Source organism: Oryx dammah, unplaced genomic scaffold (assembly GCF_014754425.2).
Source record: "Oryx dammah isolate SB20612 unplaced genomic scaffold, SCBI_Odam_1.1 HiC_scaffold_27, whole genome shotgun sequence".
NCBI lineage: Eukaryota > Metazoa > Chordata > Mammalia > Artiodactyla > Bovidae > Oryx > Oryx dammah.
Genome location: NW_024070211.1, coordinates 109,856,987 through 109,876,433, shown reverse-complemented (window position 1 = coordinate 109,876,433; position 19,447 = coordinate 109,856,987). Strand labels below are relative to the sequence as shown.

Genomic DNA, 19,447 nt, shown 5'->3' with positions numbered 1-19,447 from the left:
CACTGTTTCCACTGTTTCCTCATCTATTTGCCATGAAGTGATGGGACCAGATGCCACTATCTTAGTTTTCTGAATGTTCAGTTTTAAGCCAACTTTTTCATTCTCGTCTTTCACCTTCATCAGGAGACTCTCTAGTTCTTCTTCGCTTTCTGCCAGAAGGGTCGTGTCATCTGCATATCTGAGGTTATTGAAATTTCTCCTGGCAATCTTGATTCCGGCTTGCACTTCATCTAGCCCAGCATTTCTCATGATGTACTCTGCATAGAAGTTAAATAAGCAGGGTGACAATATACAGCCCTGACATACTCCTTTCCTGATTTGGAACCAGTCTGTTATTCCATGTCCAGTTCTAACTGTTGCTTCTTGACCTCCATACAGATTTCTCAGGAGGTAGATCAGGTGGTCTGGTATTCCCATCTCTAAGAATTTTCCACAGTTTGTTGTGATCCACACAGTCAAAGGCTTTGGCATAGTCAATAAAGCAGAAATAGATGTTTTTCTGGAACTCTCTTGCTTTTTCCATGATCCAGAGGATGTTGGCAATTTGATCTCTGGTTCCTCTGCCTTTTCTAAATCCAGCTTGAACATCTGGAAGTTCACAGTTCATGTACTGTTGAAGCCTGGCTTGGAGAATTATGAGCATTACTTTACTAGTGTGTGAGATGAATGCAATTGTGTGGTAGTATGGGCATTCTTTGGCATTGCCTTTCTTTAGGATTGGAATGAAAACTGACCTTTTCCAGTCCTGTGGCCACTCCTGAGTTTTCCAAATTTGCTGGCATATTTAGTGCATCCCCTTTCCTGAATGACCAGCATTTGGTGGGTATTCTTCGTGTCTATTTAAAAATACTGGTCATATACTGATATTTACTTATGAACAACACAGAGATTTTATATGTTTAATTATAAAAATGATATCATACTGTTGGTTTCATTCTTCAAATTTCCTTTTTTTCCATTCAATATCATGATCCCCCTCACCTCCCTCTATATACATCTAGAGAAAAAGAGAGCGCGAGAGAACTGTGATGATAGTGGGTATAAAAGGTAATAGGGATAGACAGACACACATACATAGAGACAGAGAGACACAAGAAACAATGGGGAGACAGAGAGAGAAAGAGAGTGAGTGACCAAATATCACTTTAATCATTGGGTAACTATGAACCCAGTGATTTTTGGTACTGAAAGTAAAATATTAATACTACCTTTCTTACAGAAAGTACTTTTTTTTTTTTAAACTATTGTGATTCTCTTTCCATTTGAGATTTGCAAACTGAATTCTCATGTTGCTGTCTTCCATATACAATATCTTATTCAGGGCCTTATATTTACCATTTCTTCATATACATTAAATACTACTGAGATGTAGTGATGGTGTATTTATCCTTTATCTTTCAGTTCAGTTCAGTTCAGTTCAGTCGCTCAGTCGTGTCCGACTCTTTGCGACCCGATGAATTGCAGCACCCCAGGCCTCCCTGTCCATCACCAGCTCCCGGAGTTCACCCAGACTCATGTCCATCGAGTCCGTGATGCCATCCAGCCATCCCATCCTTGGTCGTCCCCTTCTCCTACTGCCCGCAATCCCTCCCAGCATCAGAGTCTTTTCCAATGAGTCAACTCTTCGCATGAGGCGGCCAAAGTACTGGAGTTTCAGCTTCAGCATCATTCCCTCCAAAGAAATCCCAGGGTTGATCTCCTTCAGAATGGACTGGTTGGATCTCCTTGCAGTCCAAGGGACTCTCAAGAGTCTTCTCCAACACCACAGTTCAAAAGCATCAATTCTTCGGCACTCAGCTTTCTTCACAGTCCAACTCTCACATCCGTACATGACCACAGGAAAAACCATAGCCTTGACTAGACAGACCTTAGTCAGCAAAGTAATGTCCCTGCTTTTGAATATGCTATCTAGGTTGGTCATAACTTTTCTTCCAAGGAGTAAGCGTCTTTTAATTTCATGGCTGCAGTCACCATCTGCGGTGATTTTGAAGCCCAAAAAAATAAAGTCTGACACTGTTTCCACTGTTTCCCCATCTATTTCCCATGAAGTGATGGGACCAGATGCCATGATCTTAGTTTTCTGAATGTTGAGCTTTAAGCCAACTTTTTGACTCTCCTCTTTCACTTTCATCAAGAGGCTTTTTAGCTCCTCTTCACTTTCTGCCATAACGGTGCTGCCATCTGCACATCTGAGGTTATTGATAAGGTCCTTCTAGTCAAGGCTATGGTTTCTCCAGTGGTCATGTATGGATATGAGAGTTGGACTGTGAACAAAACTGAGCACCGAAGAATTTATGCTTTTGAACTGTGGTGTTGGAGAAGACTCTTGAGAGTCCCTTGGACTGCAAGGAGATCCAACCAATCCATCCTAAACGAGATCAGTCATGGGTGTTCTCTGGAAGGAATGATGCTAAAGCTGAAACTCCAATACTTTGGCCACCTCAAACGAAGAGTTGACTCACTGGAAAAGACTCTGATGCTGGGAGGGATTAGGGGCAGGAGGAGAAGGGGAGGACAGAGGATGAGATGGCTGGATGGCATCACCGACTCGATGGACATGAGTTTGGGTGAACTCCGGGAGTTGGTGATGGACTGGGAGGCCTGCTGCTGCTGCTGCTGCTAAGTCACTTCAGTTGTGTCCGACTCTGTGTGACCCCATAGACAGCAGCCCACCAGGCTCCCCTGTCCCTGGGATTCTCCAGGCAAGAACACTGGAGCGGGTTGCCATTTCCTTCCCCAATGCATGAAAGTGAAACGTGAAAGTGAAGTAGCTCAGTCGTGTCCGACTCTTCACGACCCCATGGATGGCAGCCCACCAGGCTCCTCCATCCATGGGATTTGCAAGGCAAGAGTACTGGAGTGGGGTGCCATTGCCATCTCCGAGGCCTGGCATGCTGCAATTCATGGGGTCGAAAAGAGTTGGACACAAGTGAGTGACTGAACTGAATATTACATCATATAAATATGGACCAATTTCTCTACCCAGTCTTATATTGATCACCATTTAGGCTGATTCCAGCTCAGTTATCTTTATCTGCATCCCCTTGCATATATTTGTGAGATTTTCTCTAGGGGCTGTTGTTCCCCAGGCATTTAAAAACTTCCTGCCTATTAAATTAAAAGTTACTTCTTGATCCCTATTATTGATAGATTTGAAGAAGGAATATTTTAAGCATGGTATTAGTCATCTCTAGTATTAGACCCAATTTTGCTGCTAATTCATATAAAGCTCCAAAGTGGATGAAACTCAATTTTACTTAATAAAATCAAATTTATACCTAAGCATTTAAAAATTGTTATTAAACAGAACAGTTTATTCATCTCTATTCTATCATATTAGTGATATGAAAGAAAAATCAGTTTGGAAAACAGCTTTTTATAGTAACTCAGAGCTGCTTCTATCTAGCCACTTTGCTAAAAAAGCAAGAAGGTCCATATTTCTGGCCAAATCCTCTTCACATTAAACCCAATCAGTTTTCTCCCTTAAAGTTCATCATAAAACCAAATACTGTAACATATTTTTAGTAAACTGATTAAATTCTCATCATATTAAATTCAGCTAGTTTATCTCCTTCCTAAATTTATAGCTTGCAATCATATGAAATAGGTTATATTAGAGTTTATTTCAAGCATCTTTTAACAAAGAAAGTCAGGAATTTAATAACAAAGAAAGTCAGTCCTGATCCCAGAATAAGGACTCTCCATTCTCTCCCCGTACTGAATGCAAGTAAATATGTTGGACACAATGTGTAGTATTCTGAGAGGTACATGGTAACAGGCTGACTGAGGGAATCAGAATTCAAAATATCATTGAATAAAATGGCAAGTTTCCTAGGAATTTTTTTTCTTCCAGTAACTCCTGACCTGAACTTGTAGTCAGCCTGATCTGCATACAGGGATGTCAGTCTTCACACTGTGTGGCATTTTTATAACCAACTAATAATGGAAGCACTGACAAACCTCACTTGCCGTATCACAAATAAATAAACTCTACTACAAAGTCCTGACTTTGACTATGAACATGTACAACACAATATTGAAGGACTGAAACTATTATCTTCTGAACTTGTAGAGTTAATCTATATGCCAATCTATCTGTCTCACAGATTTAACCTCCAGGAATTACGCAGATGCTATCTGCAAATATGAGCTTGATTCTCATAAAATCTCCAGTAATATTTTATAAACAACAAAAAACTTTTAAAAGATTTAACCTGCTGTCATTAGCAATGTATGACCTTTTCTCATGTGTATAAGCAATTAACTTTCATAGAATGATTTGCTCCCAAAATTGAAACTAGCAATCTAGAAGTTGATATAGATGCAAGGTATTTCCACTCTGACAAAGGCCAGTTCATTTTCTCAACCAGGGGAAAAAACATATGCCAGCCCTATCTCTATCTTCCTCAGCTAGTGTTCCTCTGAAACCGCTACCTGCTTATTTTCCTGCTTTGGATACAGGAAAGGTTTGGAGAGAATAAAGAGAAAAAAATTATTTACTCCAATTTTTATATTTTAAAATTGACATTATTCTAGATTACTTATTTATTCAAAGTGTTACACGGTTTTATATTATGCATTTTTAGTTGAAATTATTCAAAATAAACTTGGTTTAATTTTTTTACAGTTTTCTTGAGTTAAATAATTTGTTGTCACTGGTTAACAGATGACACCACCCATATGGCAGAAAACAAAGAAAACTAAAGAGCCTCTTGATGAAAGTGAAAGATGAGAGTGAAAAAGTTGGCTTAAAACTCAACATTCAAAAAACAAAGATCATGGCATCCGGTCCCATCACTTCATGGTAAACAGATGAGAAAACAGTAGAAACAGTGTCAAACTTTATTTTTGGGGGCTCCAAAATGACTGCAGATGGTGACTGCAGCCATGAAATTAAAAGATGCTTGCTCCCTGGAAGAAAAGCTATGACCAACCTAGACAGCATACTAAAAAGCAGAGACATTACTTTGCCAACAAAGGTCTGTCTAGTCAAAGCTATGGTTTTTCCAGTAGTCATGTATGGATGTGAGAGTTGGACTATAAAGAAAGCTGAGCACCAAAGAACTGATGCTTTTGAACTGTGGTGTTGGAAAAGACTCTTTAGAGTCCCTTGCAGGGAGATCCAACCAGTCCATCCTAAAGGAAATCAGTCCTGAATATTCATGGGAAGGACTGATGCTGAAGCTGAAACTCCAATCCTTTGGCCACCTGAAGCATAGAACTGACTCATTTGAAAAGACCTTGATGCTGGGAAAAACTGAAGGTGGGAGGAGGAGACTAAAGAGGATGAGATGGCTGGATGGCATCACCAACTCAATGGACATAAGTTTGAGTAAACTCTAGGAGTTGGCAATGGACAGGGAAGCCTGGAGTGCTGCAGTCCATGGGGTCACAAAGAGTTGGACACAACTGAGCAACTGAACTGAACTGAACTGTGAACTTAAAATTTCCTTTAAATTCACATGCTCCACCTAGTGCCTTACTTGAGAATAGCATCTACTATCAGTTGTTGAACACTTCCTTATTTAATGTGAAAATTACAGATTTCCAATTGTATCCAACTCTGGATCTAGCATTCCAAAGCTTAGAGGGATGGAGAGATAGATAAATGGTGGATAAAGTAAACAAAGGGCTTCCCTGGTGGCTCAGACGGTAAAGCATCTGCCCGCAATGTGGGAGACCTGGGTTCAATCTCTGGGTCCCGAAGATCCCCCTGGAGAAGGAAATGGCAACCCACTCCAGTACTTTTGCCTGGAAAATTCCATGGATGGAGGAGCCTGGTAAACCACAGTCCATGGGATTTCAAAGAGTCGAACACGACTGAGCAACTTCACTAAAGTAAGCAAAAAGTATTCTATTAAACTAACAGTTATGGTAAGGAATTACAATTTTGATGATTTAGAAGACATTTTCAAAATTCAGTTTTTTGCCAGATTTTCTGTTAGTTTTTACTGAAGCCCTAAGCACATTGTCTGCCACGCCTGGATTTCCAGATAAATGGAGTTTGGGGGTTAAAGCTTACAGAAGATGAGACTCAAAGCTCTGGTTTAGGCTGGTTCTCAGAGTTTGTGTTTCGTGTGGTAGTGGGGGAGGTAGTGGTGAGTAGGGTTGACCTAAGGATTCAGGGTTCAGGAAAAGAAGAAACTGGTATCTGAGTCCCCAACTCAAGTAATATGGGAATGAGCGCAAGTCTGAAACATCAAGTCTAATGAAATAATCACTGGATCTGAAGAGTGGGTGAGACAGAGCTAGAGGTGGAGGCTAGGAGCTCCTCTAAAACAAGAGTGGGCACAGATGGGACATAGGATGGAGGGATTTTTTGGAATGCCTTAGGTCCAGCTCATGAGGAGGACAGGAGCTGTAGACGGTATGAAGCTGACTCAGACACTGAGAGAATAAACCCTGGAGTGCTGTTGCCATCGCTATAATTTAATCTCTATATCTGTATTAGGTTAAAACCATTTCTGTGCGTTCTCTTTAATATCTCATCACTGACTTGTGGACTTATTTGAGCTGTTGGCCCTATGAATAATATTGATAACATAACATATATTATGTCCAAAAGTGACTATTTAAACCCTTAGCCTGTTCCCGTCCATCAACTCTGTGGAAGCAGTAACTTCAATGTAGGTAGGTCTAACAGGGCTGTAAGAGCTTCACATAGGTGTGGCAGGATACATTCCTCCCTCCACCCCAACTATGTAAAAAAACAAAGTGATAGAAGGAAGGCCTTTAAATTACAACTGAAGAGTAGGAAGTAAACAAAATCTTTTAGCCTAATAATGACAAGGGAATGTGCTAATTAGAGGTTAAACTCTGCAGTGAAAAATGCCTGATTGTCTTTTAGACAGCTGTCCTGCTAGAGGAGGACCACTGGGAAGGCCACTTCTATCTCCACCCCTCCACACTCAGGATCAGAGCCCCTACCCTCCATCCAAGAGAGGAACCAGTAGAAGCGAAAAATGACTAACGCACTTATCAGACTCCAGATAAGCAAGTAAAATCTGTTGGGGATGGAGAAGAAAATGAGTAAGGGAGAGGCTTGGACTCAAAGGTGGTGATCCTCAAGAGTCTAAGACAAAGATTCTGTGGCTATATGCAAAGCTTAGGGACATGCTGACAATTTGGATACATTTAGAGAAACCTTTCCTTTATCATCACATTCAGTGGCTCTCATATAGTAAGGAAAATGTTACTCAAAGTGGGGATAGAGTACTATTACTCCAACAAAGACAGTGAAGTTGAATATTTCTTCCAAGTCATTATTTCCATTTCAGAATATCTCCTGATAACAGGATGGATGAAAGAAACTTTTGACTATAATTATTTAATCATGGGCCTAGCATGAGAAAAATAATGGCAGACCATCTAGGTGTACCATTATTTTTTGGTACACCTAGAGGGCATGGTAACCCAGTCCAGTATTCTTGCCTGGAGAATCCCCACGGAGAGAGGAACCTGGCGGGCTAGAGTCCATGGGGTCACAAAGAGTCGAAAATAACTGAGTGACTAAGCACATCTAGGTGTTACTTCATCCTGTTGGTTAGTTGCTAAGTTGTGTCTGACTCTTTTGTGACCCAACAGGAAACAGGAGATGGCAAGAGTGAGCATTGACATTTTAGGAATCGGTGAACTAAAATGGACTGGAATGGGTGAATTTAACTCAGATGACCATTATATCTACTACTGTGGGCAAGAATCCCTTAGAGGAAATGGAGTAGCTATCATAGCAAAGGAAAAAAAAAAAGAGTTGGATGCAGTACTTGGATGCAATCTCAAAAATGACAAAATGATCTCTGTTTGTTTCCAAAGCAAATCATTCAATATCACAGTAATCCAAGTCTATGCCCTGACCAGTAATGATGAAGAAGCTGAAGTTGAACAGTTCTATGAAGACTGACGATCTAGAACTAACACCCAAAAGAGATGTCTTTATCATTATAGGGGACTGGAATGCAAAAGTAGGAAGTCAAGAGACAGCTGGAGTAATGGGCAAATTTGGCTTTGGAGTACAGAATGAAGCAGGGCAAAGGCTAATAGAGTTTTGCTAAGAGAAAGCATTGATCATAGCAAACACCCTCTTCCAACAACACAAGAGAAGACTCCCATACATGGACATCACCAAATGGTCAATACCAAAACCAGATTGATTATATTCTTTACAGCCAAAGATGGAGAAGTTCTATACAGGCGGCAAAAACAAAACCAGGAGCTGACTGTCGCACAGACCATGAGTTCCTTTTGCCAAATTCAGACTTCAGTTGAAGAAAGTGGGGAAAATCACTATACCATTCAGGCATGACCTAAATCAAATCCCTAATGATTATACAGAAGAAGTGACAAATAGATTCAAGGGATTAGATCTGATAGACAGAGTGCCCGAAGAAATATGAACAGAGATTCATGACATTGTACAGGAGGCAGGGATCAAGACCATCCCTAAGAAAAAGAAATGCAAACAGGCAAAATGGTTGTCTGAGGAGGCCTTACAAATAGCTGTGAATAGAAGAGAAGTGAAAGGCAAAGGAGAAAAGGAAAGATATAGCCACTTGAATGTAGAGTTCCAAAGAATAGCAAGGAAAGATAAGAAAGCCTTCTTTGGCAATCAATGCAAAGAAACAGAGGAAAACAATAGAATGGGAAAGTCTAGAGATCTCTTCAAGAAAATTAGAGATACCAAGGGAATATTTCATGCAAAGATGGGCACAATAAAGGACAGAAATGGTATGGACCTAACAGAAGCAAAAGATAATAAGAAGAGGTGGCAAGAATACACAGAACTATACAAAAAAGATCTTCATGACCCAGATAATCACAATGGTGTGATCACCAACCTAGAGTCAGACATCCTAGAATGCAAAGTCAAGTGGGTCTTAGGAAGCATCACTACAAACAAAGCTAGTGGAGTTGATGGAATTCCAGATGAGCTATTTCAAATCCTGAAAGATGATGTTGTGAAAGTGCCATACTCAAATATGCCAGCAAATTTTGAAAACTCAGCAGTGGCCACAGGACTGGAAAAGGTCAGTTTTCATTCCAATCCTAAAGAAAGGCAATGCCAAAGAATGCCCAAACTACCACACAATTGCATTCATCTCACACACTAGTAAAGTAATGCTCAAAATTCTCTAAGCCAGGCTTCAACAGTATGTGAACTGCGAACTTCCAGATGTTCAAGCTGGATTTAGAAAAGGCAGAGGAACCAGAGATCAAATTGCCAACATCAATTGCATCATCGAAAAAGCAAGAGAGTTCCAGAAAAACATCTATTTCTGCTTTATTGACTATGTCAAAGCCTTTGATTGTGAAGACCACAACAAACTCTGGAAAATTCTGAAAGAGATGGGAATACCAGACCACCTGACCTGCCTCTTGAGAAACCTGTATGCAGGTCAGGAAGCAACAGTTAGAACTGGACATGGAACAACAGACTGGTTCCAAACAGAAAAAGGAGTACGTCAAGGCTGTATATTGTCACCCTGCTTATTTAATTTACATGCAGAGTACATCATCAGAAATGCTGGGCTGGATGAAGCACAATCTGGAATCAAGATTGCCAGGAGAAATATCAATAACCTCAGATATGCAGAGGATACCACCCTTATGGCAAAATGTAAAGAAGAACTAGAGTCTCTTGATGAAAGTGAAAGAAGAGAGTGAAAAAGTTCGCTTAAAACTGAACACTCAGGTAACAATAACCCTGTATGCAAGAGAACAAAAGAGACACAGATGTACAGAACAGTCTTTTGGACTCTGTGGGAGAGAGAGAGGGTGGGATGATTTGGGAGAATGGCACTGAAACATGTATAATATCATATTAGAAATGAATTGCCAGTCCAGGGTTGATGCAGGATACAGGATGCTTGGGGCTGGTGCACTGGGATGAACCAGAGGGATGGTACAGGGAGGGAGGTGGGGGGGCGGGTGTTCAGGATGGGGAACACGTGTACACCCGTGGCGGATTCATGTTGATGTATGGCAAAACCAATACAATTAAAAAAAAACAAAACTGAACTTTCAGAAAACTAAGATCACGGCATCCAGTCCCATCACTTCATGGCAAATAGATGAGGAAACAGTGGAAACAGTGAGAGACTTTATTTTGAGGGGCTCCAAAATCACTGCAGATGGTGACTGCAGTCTTGAAATTAAAAGATGCTTGCTCCTTGGAAGAAAAGCTATGACCAACCTAGACAGCATACTAAAAAGCAGACGTTACTTTGCCAACAAAGGTCCATCTAGTCAAAGCTATGGTTTTTCCAGTAGTCATGTATGGATGTGAGAGTTGGACCATAAAAAAAGCTGAGCACCAAAGAATTGATGCTTTTGAACTGTGGTGTTGGAGAAGACTCTTGAGAGTCCCTTGGATAGCAAGGAGATCCAACCAGTCCATCCTAAAGGAAATCAGTCCTGAATATTCATTGGAGGAACTGATGCTGAAGCTGAAACTCCAATCCTTTGGCCACCTGATGGGAAGAAATGACTCATTTCAAAGACCCTGATGCTAGGAATGATTAAAGGCAGGATGAGAAGGGAATGACAGAGGATGGGATGGCTGAATGGCATTACTGATTCAATGGACATGAGTTTGAATAAACTCCAGGAGTTGGTGATGGACAGGGAGGGCCTGGTGTGCTGCAGTCCACGGGATAGCAAAGAGTCAGACATGACTGAGCAAGTGACCTGAGCTGAACTGGACTACAGCCCACCATGGTCCTCTGTCCACCTAATTTCCCAAGCAAGAGTACTGGAGTGAGTTGTCATTTGCTCGTGGCCCAGGGATGGAATCCGAGTCTCCTGCCTGGCAGGCGGATCCTTTATCACTGAGTCATCTGGGAACCCCAATACCATCCTACTGAGAGCCAAATATGAAAGAAGTTACCACCTAGATAACTTTAAGTACATTAGTTCTATCTCGATCTGAAATTTAAGCTTATATGTATCAAATAAACATTATAATACACAGATTAAAAAATACAAGAATTAGTTGGGTGGAAATCTATAAAGTATCACCCCATTTTTTTCATTTTAACATAGTTTTGACCATAATTCCAATAAATCAGCATCTTATTAATTATATTAAATGAATTTGACATAGCTACCTTCTCCAGGCAGTAAGAATCAGTGACAGCAACAGAAAATTAAATATCAATTCACTTAGTTATAGACAGACAGATAGAGACCGATATGCTGTTCAGTCGTGTCCAACTCTTTGCGACCCCATGGACTGCATCATGGCAGGCTTCCCTGTCCTTCACCATCTCCCAAAGCTTGCTAAAACTCATGTCCATTGAGTTGGTGATGCCATCCAACCATCTCATCTTCTGTTGTGTCCTTCTCCTCCTGCCTTCAATCTTTTCCACCATCAGGGTCTTTTCTAATAAGTTGGCTCTTCACGTCAAGTGGAAAAGCATTGGAGCTTCAGCATCAGTCCTTCCAATGAATATTCAGGACTGATTTCCTTTAGGATTGACTTGTTTGATCTCCTTGCAGTCCAAGGGAGTCTCAAGAGTCACAGTTCAAAAGTATCAGTTCTTTGGCGCTCAGCCTTCTTTATGGTATAGATTTGCTTCTTTTCTTTTAGGAAAATCCTTAACCTTCTATATGTTAATCATCTTCAGCATTTGATGAAGTAATCATTCAAAATTCGTGATTTACACAGGAGTCCAAGAAACCAATAGTGTATATGTATGTGTGTGTGTGTGTGTCTGTGTGTGTATTGGGGCGTTACCTGTTTACAGGTAAAAGAGGAAGTGAGTGAGTAAGACTTACTGGGAAAAGCTCAGCAGTTAAGCAGTGAAGTAAATATCTGTTTTTAAAGGTCATTGCTGCTGTTTGAAAAGAAATCAGAAAAGCTGAGGTCATTGTTTTAATAATTGTTTTAAAGCCTTAGGCAAATTGCAAGGGTATAATCAAAATCCATTAAACAGAGCAGAAAACAACCAGCAACTTAATTGCTCTACCAAGTAATACTTGGTAGTAGACCCTTGGCATTTGAGGGTTTAACATTTGTGGTTTCAGCTAATCCCAAACCACCCACTGGGGAAGGAACAACATGCTGGATTTTGCAATTTTCCTGAGGCCAGAAGTTGAATCCACAATGGGAAGTTGGGAGGTAGGAGAGGGTCAGGTCACAGCACAGCCAACCATTGCTTTTCCTGCCTCCACTCCCACTGTAGACAGTGGTTTTTACTCTTCTCCCACTAACCCTTATGAAGTGTTTTTTAAAAAATTCATGTCTTCTCTAACTTTGATAGTGACAGGACACACCAGATGATATTGATGAATTCAGGGATTTCCAAAAGTGATTTGGGGAAAAAGTCCCTTTGAAAGTCAAAGAAATGGGAGCTGACATAAAGGAAATGGCTAAATTGTTTCACAGCATCCCTGACAGGTTAAGTAAAAATGTAGCTCTAAACTGTTGTTCATGGAATATCAGGGTTATTTAACCTCCTTCAAGAGAGAGTCAGCTTTGGATACATAACCTCTCTACTGTTCCTGAATTCAACATATGCTACAGCAAAATTATAAATTACTGGAAAAACTTAAATTCCAACAGTTTCACTCATTTAATCAGCATCAAGAATTGGTATCCAATCTCAGATAGTACAACATAATGTGAAAAGGGAATGGATCAGTCTAGCTGTCCCCCAAAAGTGTACCATTCAGAAGAGAATGCTTAGACCAGGAGAGAGCACCTGGGACTTCACCATTTAAGCCCCTTTTTAATTCTGTGAATGAAAAATACCTCCTGCCTTATCAGTGAACAAAGGATGTTGCAGCCATCAAGCCATCTCACCGATGGTGAGCTCTGAGGGAATTCAGGATGGAAACTGGATGCCTGATGCCCACCATTTAGCAGTCAACTGCTCCAGCCACCCTGAATGGTGCACCCCGAGGAGACACAGGATGGGAAAGCACAGGATGCTGGCCCCAGATAGCTAAGGTGCATATCAAAGGAATGATTCCAGGGAGCCCACAATCTTGTATCTTCCCATACATAGAGAGGCACTAAATTCCTTAACTTGAGATATCTGGTTTTCTTTAATTAATTATAATCTTTGGATGTTCTGACCATTTGGTCTTCACTGCAAAAAAAAAAAAAAAAAAAAAAGAAAGAAAGAAAGAAAAAAACTTCTACATATCCTGGATCCCCACCTTGCCTCTTTGGAGCAGTTTCCCAGAGTTATCTGAGATGTTGTGTCCCAGGCTTAAGTCCCCAGTTTTGTCCACCAAGTAAAACATAACTCTCAGTTTTTAGGTTGTACATTTTTTTTCAGTTGACAATACACAGTACAGCTTCTGCTCTATTGTGAATAAGCCCCCCAATGATTCCTAACCTCACTCCTGAATATTCATCTACTTCCTCATCACAGCTGATGAGGACCATTTCCCTATAACATTCCTGTTCGCCCTTCCCCCACCTTCCATCCACTTACAGTGAGGGAATAGGGGAAAGGAGCTTCCTCCTTGCTCCCCTCTGCCTTTTTCCATCCATTGTTCTCCCTGACCAGTCTGTCTCTTTTAAAAAGTTCACATCACACTCTTAAGTCATCTTCTCCAGCACTTGACCCCCATTTTCCTTTCTCTCTACTCCTTCTCCTGATACCAGGCCTGGTTTTCCCATACCTACCAGTCACTCCTCATTCTACTTTTTCTCCGCCTCTCACTACTGCACTTGACTAGTCTTTTGCAGACCTGCCCCCCTTCTAGGTATTAAATACATTGCTCTTGTCTTGATTTGAATTTAAACAATTTGGAAGTTAACACTTTCTTATCATTGAGACAAGAGCTGGGGCTTTATTTTGGGGGGCTCCAAAATCACTGCAGATGGTGATTGCAGCCATGAAATTAAAAGATGCTTGCTCCTTGGAAGAAAAGTTATGACCAGCCTAGACCGCTTATTAAAAAGCAGAGACATTACTTTGCCAACAAAGGTCTGTCTAGTCAAAGCTATGGTTTTTCCAGTAGTCATGTAAGGATATGAGAGTTGGACTATAAAGAAAGCTGAGTGCTGAGGAACTGATGCTTTTGAACTGTTGGAGAAGACTCTTGAGAGTCCCTTGGACAGCAAAGAAATCCAACCAGTCCGTCCTAAGGAAATCAGTCCTGAATATTAATTGGAAGGACCAGTGCTGAAGCTGAAACTCCAATATTTTGGCTGCCTGAAGCATAGAACTGACTCATTTGAAAAGACCCTGATGTTGGGAAAGACTGAAGGCAAAGAAGGGGATGACAGAGGATGAGATGGTTGGATGGCATCACCGACTCAATGGACACGAGTTTGAGTGAACTCCAGGAGTTGGTGATGGACAGGGAGGCCTGGCATGCTGCAGTTCATGGGGTCGCAAAGAGTCAGGCACGACTGAGTGGCCAAACTGAACCAATCACTTTGTTAATTCTTTTCACATTGTGATTTCAAGAGTCTTCTTTGTTGATTCTTTAAAAATTTTATTTCTCCCCTACTGAAGCTGTCTACAATTGTGCTGTGACTAGTTCCCAGTAATCTCTCAAAGGTTCCTGAGAACTCAGTTCTACAGTCTCTTCTCTCCCCATCCTTTCACTGCATCTGCTCTTTGTCTTCACTGTAACTGCCAGTCCCCTGACCCCGACGCATGTTCAAAGTCAATAAACCACTCTGGCTTCACTTTTCTTCCACACTCCCAACACAGCTCAGGGATACACTCCTACTCAGATTCTTTTGCCCCCATGACCACCCATAATGTCCATCCAAGCCAGTCTCCAGCCTGAAGAAGACCACAGTATCTGCTTTGTCTCCTCCTGCTCCTATGGCTAAGAATTGCGAGAGATGATAGATGGAAAAGGTGACAGTGTTAATGGTACAATTTTATAGAGGTTCTAATGCCAAATGGTCTCCTGAATGCTCTGCATGCATTATCTTAAACACTGATTAATTCCACTAAAATACATTGCTATTGATGAAGTTCCACCTGGGTTTTCTGTGCTATTGAGCAATAGTTACATCCATCTTTAATAAACTCTTTATCATATTCATCATATTGGCTATTTCAAAGATTTAACACTTCCCTGGAGTCCACAGCCCATTTCCAACTTTGAGACCACTTTGCTTGCTTTTTTGGAAAGCTAAAGGCCTTACAACATCAATTTCCTCATAGCATCTCCTCTTCCCCCTGCCCTTCACATTTTCTGGGTATCACAACCTTTCTGTGTCTTTCCCAACCTAGATGTGTTTTCTAAGGTCAGTCTTTCTCTTAGATGCTTGATCCTCCTCCCTTGTGCTTCCTCTGTTACCTTCTCTATGTTTTCAATGCCTCCTTCTTGAGAAGATCCTTCCCTCACCTATCCAAGTTCTTCCCCATCCTGCCTTCTGCTGCCTTCTGCTCCACAGCCCCCTGAAAATACCAACTTTTCTCTCTTCTTGGGAAAGTACTAAAGTGGATAGAACATTCCCTGTCTTTGCAGGAACAGTAAAACATGTCCATCCTATAGGCTATAGTTCTCATTTCTCTACATTAACTCTCAAAACTAAACAAGTCTGTGCTGCTGAGGGGCCCAGTACTGTCTGGACTATTGAAGAACACTTCTTTGGGCAGAAAGCTAGAACCTTTGTGTAAATCTGTAAGTACACAGCATGGGCGGTATAGGGCATCTGATAGAATATGAAGAGGAAGCAAAGCCTTTTTACTGGTCTTTGTCTCTGTGTCTTGCAGTTTCTATCTGATTGCAGTCTGAACCAGGGTAAGGGGCCCAATTCAGGTAGACCCTGTAACACTTCTCTCTTTCCCTAATCTCTCTCCAATTCACCACTAAGTCCTGATGATACTATTATCATAATATAAGGTTGGTGCAAAATTAATTGCAGTTTTGCATTGTTGAAGTTTGCCATTTTATATTCGAATACATTCTTAAAGAAATGTGGTTAGGTTATACATCATTTAAACGCACATTTCTTACTTTATTATTATTATTTTGCTAATGACATTACTTGCTATCTATATTTATTTTAGACTGGGGAAATGATGTTAGACAAAAAGAAAATTCAAGTGATTTTCTTATTCAAGTTCAAAATGGGTTGTAAAGCAGCAAAGACAACTTGCATTTAGCCCAAGAACTGCTGATGAACATATACTGCAGTGGTGGGTTAAGAAGTTTTGCAAAGGAGACAAGAGCCTCGAAGATGACGAGCACAGTGGTCAGCCATGGGAAGTTCACAATGACCAACTGAGAGCAATCATCAAAGCTAATCCTCTTACAACTATGTGAGAAGTTGCTGAAGAACTTTAACATTGACCATTGTATGGTCATTGTGCATTTGAAGCAAATTGGAAAGATGAGAGAGCTTGACAAGTGGGTGCCTCATGAGCTGACCAGGAATCAAAAAAAAAAAATCATCATTTTGAAGTGTCATCTTCACTTATGCTACACAACAACAACAAACCGTTTCTCTACTGGATTGTGGTATGTGACAGAAAGAGGATTTCATGATGATCAGCTTAGTGACAGGACTGAGAAGAAGCTCCAAAGTACTTCCCAAAGCTAAACTTGTACCCCCAAACAGGTCATCGTCACTGTTTGGTGGTCTGCTGCTGGTCTGATCCCCTGCAGCTTCCTGAATCCCGACAAAACCATTACATCTGAGAAGTTTACTCAGCAAATCAAGGAGATGAACTGAAAACTGCACTGCCTGCAGCTGGCATGGGTCACCAGAAAGGGGCCAGTTCTGCACAACACCTGACCACATATCGCACGACCAACGCTTCAAAAGTTGAATGAATTGTGCTACGAAGTTTTGCATCATCCACCATTTCACCTGACCTCTCACCAACCCACTACCCACTTCTTTAAGCATCTTGACAACTTTTTGCAGGGAAAATGCTTCCACAACCATCAGGAGGCAGAAAGTAGCTTTCCAAGAGTTCATCAAATCCCAAAGCAGATTTTTATGCTCCAGGAATATACAAACTTATTTCTCATTGGCAAAAATGTGTTGACTGTAATGGTTCCTGTTTTGATTAATAAAGATGTGTTTGAGCCTCGTTATAATGATTTAAAATTCATGGTCCAAAATTTCAATTATGTTTGTAGCAAACTAATATCTTCTGTTATTTACAATTACCATAGTCTGCTCTCATTCGCCCTCCTAGTTCCAACTCTGTCCAACTCCATTCCATCACTGCAGTCAGAATGGTCTTCCTCGAGTACAACCCTGCTTGAAATCCTTCTGCTGCTCCCAAGTACCTAAGAACACATCCAGGCTCCTTAGCCCATCTTGCCCTGCCCCTGCCTGCCATGCATCTCCTTCCTCCAAGTTCCAGCAACACCAACCAATTGTTCACCAAATCCCCTAAGCTCTCTTCAGCCTCTGTGTCTTTGCCCTCTGCTCATCCTTCTTCTCCATGTGGAATAACTGTCTTCTGTTTGTTTGTTCTTCAGGATGGTTCAAGGATCACCTTACCAACAGTTTCCAGGTTGTTCCTTTCCCAAGTAGTCTGGGAAGTACCCCAGGAAACCTTCTATCCAGGTACTTTTCATGCAGAGCTGTTCTCATCTGATTCTTGTCTATTTCCCACACTGGACTATTAGCTCTTTATCAGGAACTGTATCTGATTTCCCTTGCAGTTCCTCTGTTCGGCAGAGGGCTTGACACATATACACATATAAATGTCTCTGGAATGAATAAATTAGATTTTAAATAAGAGACAGAAATTTATATTTGTGACATTTAATATCTCTGTACTGTTTATTCTCATGATGTTGTTTGGTAAGTAAATAGAGATGAATTTCCACAGATTAAGGCCAAAAGAAATGGAGGACTCTGAATTAAACAAATCTCAATGTATTCAACTACAACTGCTGCTAACAATGACTGAGTTATCAACTGAGTATCAACGTTATCAGAGTTATTTAACTGTTATCAATGTTAACTATTTTTTAATGTATTGAACTCTCAAAATAATCTCCATTTCACAGATAAAGAAATTTTGGAACAGAAAGATTTAATAACTTGTCTGTAAGTGGTTGAGCTGGGATTCAAACCTGGCAGAGTCAGGTTTTTTTTTTTTTTTTTAAACCACTGCATTGTACCACCTGCTGTGTGACCAAAACTGCAGGAAAAAAAAAAAGTAAATTGGGTATTTGCCTCTCTCATCTATGCACTTATCCCACTTATTCTTTGCTTTTTCCACCTTAACTTGGAAACTCACAACTTTAAATATATTGAATTACCAGCATCAAACATTATCTAAGAATTTTTCTGGATGGACTTAACAAACACCTATGTAGCCAGCTCCCTGTCACTTGCTAAGAGGAAGTAATAATATAGGATAGGTCATAAGATGAGTCAATTACATGCATTATGTTTCCTTTAGAATTAGTTTTACTTTCTCCTAAAGAAGTACCTGCTTTGACACCTATTTGTGAGGTTGTATTTTTTTTAGTGACTTTTTCAAAGAAACATACACTTCTGAGTGAAACTTTAGATTACAAAGACCCTGAGAGAAAGGTCTTTGACCCTATGAGGCCTTTGACATCAAAGGAATTAACAAACATAAAGAGCAATTAGAGGGGGAGGTGAGAGAGCCTGGAGTCCTGGCTTTCTATGGCAAATGGAAAAAAGTCTTTAAAAAGAGGACACACATCTGGACATGCAAAATCAGACAAAAGTACAAAGCTGAATCACTTTACAACTAAGTTTCAGAAACTGCTGTGCAGCAAATCAGAAGAAACAAGAAGATAACTGACTCAATGTAAAGTATTTAAATGCGGGGTTTGTTTCTCCCTTGGCTTGTATGTTATTTTCATCTTCATTTCTCATGGCAGTTTTGTGTGCGTGCATGTGTGTGTGTAAAAGTGAGTGGTAGAGGAGTGGTGGCTGGCATAGGAACAAAAGCAGAAGAAAAAAAAAAGATTTCAGTTCCCTGAGGCCTAAACACAAATTCTACTGCTTCAAAAGGTACCAAGTGGCAAGAATTTCTCTACCCTGTAGGCAAGCCATAGAAACAGCAATTGCAGTGGAAAAGGGAAAAGAGTAGGAAAAAAATTTGTTTTGAGCTATCAAAAAGGGAACCTGGTGGTGGTGGGGAAAAAATCAGCAAGATATAGTCACCTTGAAACTATGCCTCTAGCTTCCAGAGTTCTGATGCTTTTTGATTTGTAAACAGTTTTCTGCAGAATACATGAATATTTCTAGAACTTGTGACTTGTGATATTTTAGTTTCTTCACCTCCAGTCCTTTGAATGTTCTTTTAATAATAATGGAGGAGAGCTTATCTGCATCCTGGCCAGTTTTATAAAACCAAGTAATTGCTGAGCTGGGGAAGTAGCTTTATTCGCATTTAATTTTTTTAAAGAGAAATTCTGCCACCCTCTGGACAGAAACCAAATATCTATTTCTTAGAGACCACCACAGAATACTGTCTTAAGGAACTGCCCTTGAAAATAAACTTTTTTTTTTTAATCTACCCTA

At 40.5% G+C, this 19,447-nt stretch overlaps 1 protein-coding gene across 1 annotated transcript in view; it reads right to left on the bottom strand.

The window, feature by feature from the left end:
• The window catches only part of MYO3B (myosin IIIB), a 422,856-nt gene that overhangs the window by 238,244 nt on the left and 165,165 nt on the right, over nucleotides 1-19,447 (bottom strand).